A 7,443-nucleotide genomic window follows, 5' to 3' on the forward strand; every position below is an offset into this window, starting at 1 on the left:
GAAATGGGGAATTAGATGTAGTTATAAGATACTCAGGAGTTCAGGATTCAATGGCCTGTGATGTGAAAAAACAATTGAGGCAATTTCACTTAAATCTAGATATACAGGGCACCTACACTGACATTCACATTATGGGAGTAAACATGTTTTGTAAATTTTTTTGAACATCAGACTTCATCAGTATCTGTTTTTACCAAATACTGACATTTTTTAGAAATGTGCTTCTAGAATTATGTTTTAGTAAGTTAAAGCAAGACAAGGTATCTTGATACCAACAGTATCCTGACACGTTCATCTCAGAAGTACTCTGATGCTATCTAACATCCTCTGTCTTCCTTTAAGTTACATTAATTCCAGGATGCTTACCCTTATTTGATATCATAGCAATTCAAAGAGAATCTCAATTTCCCAAATCTTGTTACTGCCTTCGCCAGAAAACTACTTGCACTATAAAAAAGAAAAACCAAAGGTTGGCTATTATGTGTAGCTAGTGAATGAGAGTGCTATCATTTCTGCTTCTCTATTTTCAGTAGTCTATTGTTATCAATTATCTATCAAAAACTATATAAAAGATGTTTACTGAAATGTGTGAAGCCTCCGAATATAACTAAAGATAAATGCTAAATTATATATAATGTAATCTGCTTGCATAAAAGAACGATATTGTAGATTACATTTTCAACTATGCCACACACTTATCATCAACAGAAAACAACAGAGTTAGCCATGGAGTTAAACCAGCCCATGCCAATTTTGTTATTTCATATGCTGCTCTCAAAGCAATAGCTCTGGAAGAAATCCAAATGGAAACTCAATTCAATGGCACTCTGTATTCCAAAGGGTTTATGATGGGACCAGAAGTATAACAAATGTGACTTGAGGGCACAATGTTCTAAGAAGAAAAAATGACATATCTTACATAAAGGATGAGCTGATTATAACTAGTGGGGGGCAAATTATAATATGTGCATGGATATTCAGATAAATAAGAACACAACAACATTACAGCTACATGAAATAATATACTCTACATACTCAAAATCTGAAGTTTCACTATCTGATTTAATTTTAGCTCAGAGTTTTTTTTTTTGCACTTTACATATTAAATTTTATTACTACCAGTATAACAACATGTTGCTTTGTTTTCCTTTCCTTAGAGAACATTTCTTCTCTTTCCATTTATTGTAAACTATTGAAAACTAAATGTAAACTAAATTCATTGTCAGATGATAAACATGTCAACAATATCTATATATTATATAATATATATATATTATATAGTAGAAAAGTTTCTTAGGCAAAATGACCATTTTTTCCCCCTGAGGTAACAAAATACATCATTTATCTAAGTGCAAATGTTTCATTTACATTAGTGTAAACATGAGGCAAAAATGTAAAATTCTCACATTTTTAGTGATTTCTTTGGGCATGAGACCAGCATGAGGCTGGGAATTTTAGAGTAATTTCCCCATAAACTTGCTACAGATTTACTAGACAGATGTTGGGTAGAAATACTTGTGTGGGGTGCAGCCTGGATAGCTCACGCATTTAAGCACCTGCCTCTTGATTTTAGCTTAGGTCATGTTCTCAGGGTCTTGAGATCCAGCCCCACATAGTGCTCCTCACTGAATGTGGAAACTGCTTAAGATTCTCTCTCTCCTTCTCCCTCTGCCCCTCCCTTCCCACCTCCTGCCCACATGCACGCTCTTTTTCTCTTTCTATATACATATATGTTTGTGTGTGTGCATTATGTATGTGTGTGTGTGTGCACACATAGCACATAAGCCATCTTCCCTTGAATCACTCTAGAATCTTGGCGCTAAGGATAAAAATTTGGTCCCAATGTGAAACACGCGATCAGGAAGGAAGGAGTTCAATTGCCTTCCTTCCCAATTACATTTAAATATCACCATAAAACTGTCCGTATTTCCTTTTCTTAACAAAATACAAATATTCGATGGATTAAACTTGCTAACATGCACCAGGAAACAGCTTATCTTTCCCTCTACTCAACAACCTTCCAACTTGCTTTCTGATCTCCCTCCCCTTGCCTTTTGATGGCAACTCAAGCTTTTCCCATGAGTTTACAGTGACTTTCAGATATTAGAGGTGTCTTAATTTCAGATATTAAAAACTTCAGCACAACCCATGCAAAAACATCAATTCTCCTTCCATTTAACTACTAGCCCCAATCTATTCTAACACATGGCCAGGCAAGTAGTATCAAGGAAAAGGACATGTATTATCTCTTCTTTTATCCAGGTTTTGTGGAAACTAAAGCATTTAAAACTTAAGGAGGAGGACCCCTTTACCAAAAAATACTACAAATTAATAATACAAAATGTAGTACGTGGCATCCCAAGGAGATCTGTGCAATGAGTGACTCTGAAGTTTGAGTTTCCTTAGCTTCAAGGTAAATCCACCCCTGCCTTCACCTTGCCCTTCCTCTCTTTCTCCTCAGCCTCTTTGTTCTTCCAGGAACTAAAGCGTAATGAAGAAGGCTTCGAGGAGATAAAAGGTCTTTTTAGTAGGTGGAATTACTGGCTATCCTTTCTTGGCTCACTGGTTAGTTATTGCCCTCTGTCATGGCATACGTCCAAACACTTGTACTTTTATGAAGCATGTTAGTGGATTCTTTATGAACCACTCCTCTCTGCCCACCCCATGGTGACATCCACTATTATATGTTTTCTGGCAAAAATGTGGCAATCCTGAGCTGACCTTTTGATTTCATTCTCAGCTAGTGCCTCTAGCAGATTACACATGAAGTCCTCACTATGGCAAATATCCTTTTTTTTTTTTTTTTTTTTTGGTGAGGGAGGGGCAGTACTTTCAATAGCTGTGTTCCACAGTTTTCACTTGACTTAAAGGAACGTAAACCCCCTTGATTGTCAAATTATAGAATTTCAGCTTGCTTCTACTATGACTTCTCTTCTCTTTACCTCATTCGTGTAGGGGGAGCTCGAGGCATCCTCCCAGCTTCAAAACTTTCAATGTGAGAGTCAAGTTGCTGTTTCCTGGCTGCCAAAACTCTAGGAGGCAACAGGTCAAGCTCTCCTAAAATGTCAAGTCTCCACCCTGATAGCAAGGCCCTGGGTTTCTGAGCTCAGGAACATGCAATCTGGGAGTAAAAAGTTAATTTCTCTTCCTTGACCCCAACTTCTTCTAATCTCTTCAAGGATTTTTAGAGCTTTCTAATTTGCTTTAAGGGGTACCTACAAGGAGGAGAGGGAAATCCTCACAGTTATCCTTATTCTTACAAATTCCTTCATCTAAAGAAATCCTGTCCTCACTGATACACCTTTAGCCTTAATCTATATAGGTTTCCGGTGAGTAATGGCTGCTGGGTTAGTTTGGCTTTCTTTTCATCAGTCCCATTGTGATGTACGCAGTACCTCTCTTTGGACTGTGGCATTTGGATTAGCAACCAATAGCATAAACAGTGTGGCTTTAGCCAAGGTTATAACAGGAAAAATCCCTGTCCCCTTCTAAATGTTGTCGTGCTTTTCCTTACAGGCTGTAAAATGACCAAGCCACTATTTAACCCAAATTAAATACTGGCTTTTGACCTAGAAATAGAAAATTCATCCAGAATTCTGTTCCTTTATGGTTTATGGAATACCAGTGTAAAGGTTTGCAAAGAAGTGCAAACCTATTATTTAAGATGAGAGATGGGCTTTTAGAGATGTCTCAAAATTATCATTGTTTAAGTTATGTGGGGGCTCAGAACTCTTTCTCTTTTTTGTACCTGGCTTCCTTTTTTTAAAAATATTTTTTTATAAACATATAATGTATTATTAGCTGTCTGAGCTTTATTAAATGAAGTTTTTATAGTTTCAAATTTTTCTTTCCCTTTTATACCAACTAAAAATCTTTTAGCAGCTATTCATTGTGCATGGGCCAGAGTCCATCTTTATTCACTTGGGTATTTTAATCTCTTGTTATTAGAGCATAAGCCTTGTGGACAGTCTTATTTTTATTCTATTCCAACTTATTTGATCCATTTTATATAATCTACTGCCCAAACACTCTCCCATGATTTTATTTATATACTCTTTACACCTGGAATTCTTGTCCTTTTCATTCTACCTTATTTCTATTTATTCTTTAATAAAATCTCTCTAATACATCAACACAGAATGGATGGATGGTCCTTGTACAGAATTGCTAGTATGTTTTTATTTTTTTCTGCTTATGAGACACAATCAGTTGGCTATACATTATTTTTTTTTTCTTCAGTCACTAGCATTGAGCCACTACCCTATTCAGAACACCACTACCCTATTCAGAATGCATGTAGTAATTTGTCTTCCCAACAGCATTGTAATCTGTGAGGCTTTGCCTTACATTCATAGAACTATGCCTTGAAGGTACTTATTAAATCTTATATTTTTATTGATTCACATGTGAGAGAATTGATAGAGCAGCCAAGAAAAGAGAATTTTTATATCCGCAGACTAAACAAAATGGCTGAATTTTAAGAATAGAATTAAGAGGTTCTCTTATAACAACCACTTGAGAGTCACACTGTAAGAGGCAACAAGCTTTCCTCTTCTTCTCTGCCATCTGCTTGGCAGCCACAAAGCAGCAACCATGCATGAATGCATCTCCATCCATGCTGGCAAGGCTGGTGTCCAGATTGACAATGCCTGCTGGGAGCTCTATTGCCTGGAACATGGCATCCAGCCCAATGGTCAGATGCCAAGTGACAAGACCACTGGGGAAGGAGATGACTCCTTCAACACCTTCTTTAATGAAAGGGGTGCTGGCAAACATGTGCCCAGGGCAGTATTTGGAGACCTGGCACCCATAGTAATTGATGAAGTTCACAATGGAACCTACTGATGGCATTTCCACCCTGAGCATCTCATCATAGGCAAGAAAGATATTGCTAATAACTGTGCCCAAGGACACTACACCATTGACAAGGAGATCGTTGACCTTCTCATCACCTCTCTCTGTCGATTATGACAAAAAGTCCAAGGTGAAGTTCTCCATTTATCCAGCCCCCCAGGTTTCCACAGCTGTAGCTAAGCCCTACAATTCCATCCTCCCTACCAACACCACCATGGAGCACTCAAACTGTGCCTTTATGGTAGACAATAAGGCCATCTATTACATCTGTCGTAGAAACCTTAATATTCAACGTTTAACCTACACTAACCTGAATAGGTTGATAGGTCAAATTGTGTGCTCCATCACTGCTTCCCTAAGAATTGATGGAGCCCTGAATGTTGATCTGACAGAATTCCAGACCACCGGCTGTTCTGTCCCCATATCCACTTTCCTCTGGTCATATATATGCTACTGTCATCTCTACTGAGAAAGCCTATCATGAACAGCTTTCTGTAGCAGAGACCACCAGTGTGTGCTTTGAGACAGTCAACCAGATGGTGAAATGTGCCCCTCGCCATGGTAAATACATAGCTTGTTGTCTGTGGTACCATAGACACATGGTTCCAAAAGATGTCAACATTGCCATTGCCACCATCAGGACCAGTGTACCATCCACTTTGTGGACAGGTGCTCCTCTGGCTTCAAAGTTGGCACTGGTTTCCAGTATTCCAATGTGCTACCTGGTAGAGACCTGGCCAAAGTACAGTGAACCGTGTGTATGCTGAGTGGCACCATAGCTATTGCTGAGGCTTAGGCTTGCCTGGACCACAAGTTTGACCTGTTGGATGCCAAACATGCCTTTGTTCACTGGTATGTGGGTGAGGCCATGGAGGAAGGAGAGTTTTCTGAGGAAAAGACTACTAAAGTTAAAGATGTCACAAAGGTTTGTCTCCCTCTCTGATTTTTTCCCATTCGGTTTTCCCTCCCTTCCCCTATGGTCATCTGTGCTATTCCTTATATTCTACATATGAGTGAAACATATGTCTTTCTCTGCTTGACTTATTTCACTGAGCATAATCCCCTCCAATTCCATCCACATCAGTGCAAATCGTACGTATTCATCTTTTCTGACAGCTAGGTAATATTCCATTGCATAGATGAACTGCATCTTTATCACAAATAATGAGTCATTGAACACTACATTAAAAACTATGTTGGCTAACTGAACTAAATCAATCAGTCAATCAATCAATCAAACAGCTTCCCCTCCGCAAAAAACAACAACAACAACAAAAAAAAACAAAAAACATGTCACAAAGGTGCTGCTTTTACAGGGAAGCTTACTCTGTTTTAAACATTGAAATGTGCTCTGACCAGCTAATTTGTATGTAACAGTGTACACTCTCACACACAATTACTGACCTATGCTTTAAAACATGACATTTTGTTATATCTACCCAAGCTGGAGGGGAGTTCTATGGGGGGATGGGGTAATTGGGTGATGTGTATTAAGGAGAACACTTGATGTAATGAGCACTGAGTGTTGTATGGAACTGATGAATCACTGAACTCTTATCTCTGAAACTAATAATACAGTATATATTAACTAAATTGAGTTTAAATAAATAAAAAAAGCAAAAAGCAAAAAAAAAAAAAAAAACCACCAATAAACAAAACATGATGCTTTGTTGTAGACTCAAGTTGACCATTTCTCTGGTGAGTTTGAATAAAGTATTCCCTGTCTTAAATGGAAAAAAAAGAATAGAGTTAAAATAATCTAATTTTTTCTTTTAGGAAGCATATGCATGAAAAAAGATATCTGGAAAACAATTCATCAAAGAAGCTGTAACAACTTGCTATGACATATTTTCTGTTATCAACTACTATCAACTGGGCAAGTGGCAGTCGTGGGTCAGTGCAACAAGAGTCAGAGAGGATCGTTTTGTTTTTCTCCTTCCCCCTGCCCTCCTCCTTCTTCATCTCATTTTGATTAGATCACATTATATAATGTTTAGTAAAATTTGTCATTCAGAGCATCATCATAAAAGACAAAGATGAGGGGTAGAGTCTTTTCCAAGACCACAGAGTGTATATCTAGCTTATTTATCTATTTATTTATTTATTTTGGCATTTATGCTATTAGTTAGAAAAACGAGTTAATACAGATCCTATACAGTTATACCCAGAATGTACCACACCCACTTACTCAAGCTCAAGTGGTCATAATATTCTAACTCTTCCCTCTGTTTCCATCCTTGGCCCCCTTCAATCCATTACAATTTCAGAAACTGATGATACTTTAAATTATATTTCACACCATTTTCTTTTCCAGCCTAAATCTGACAATAATCTTCCATAATATTCAAATTAAAGCCAGAGTCCTTACAATTAACTCCAAGTTACTGTATGACTACTCATCACTGTCCATTCCATCCACCCTATAATTCCGTTTCACCTGGCCCTATTCTCCCCCTTTCTCTTTCACCTTCAGCAACTCCTTCACAGGGCCTTTGCACTTGTTGTATCAGCCTGCAAATCTCTTCCCTCCAGGTGTCCCATGACCTTATCTTATACTTTTTTCAGCTTTCTTACTTTTCCAAATATCAC

The 7,443-nt window shown here is 37.8% G+C and overlaps 1 pseudogene; it reads left to right on the top strand.

Moving 5' to 3' along the window:
• The first annotated feature begins 4,593 nt into the window (after positions 1-4,593).
• LOC111146208 lies at positions 4,594-5,797 on the top strand (annotated as a pseudogene).
• The last annotated feature ends 1,646 nt before the right edge of the window (positions 5,798-7,443 follow it).

This window comes from Enhydra lutris, unplaced genomic scaffold, assembly GCF_002288905.1.
Source record: "Enhydra lutris kenyoni isolate GAN:26980312 unplaced genomic scaffold, ASM228890v2 scaffoldscaffold2, whole genome shotgun sequence".
NCBI classification, from domain to species: domain Eukaryota; kingdom Metazoa; phylum Chordata; class Mammalia; order Carnivora; family Mustelidae; genus Enhydra; species Enhydra lutris.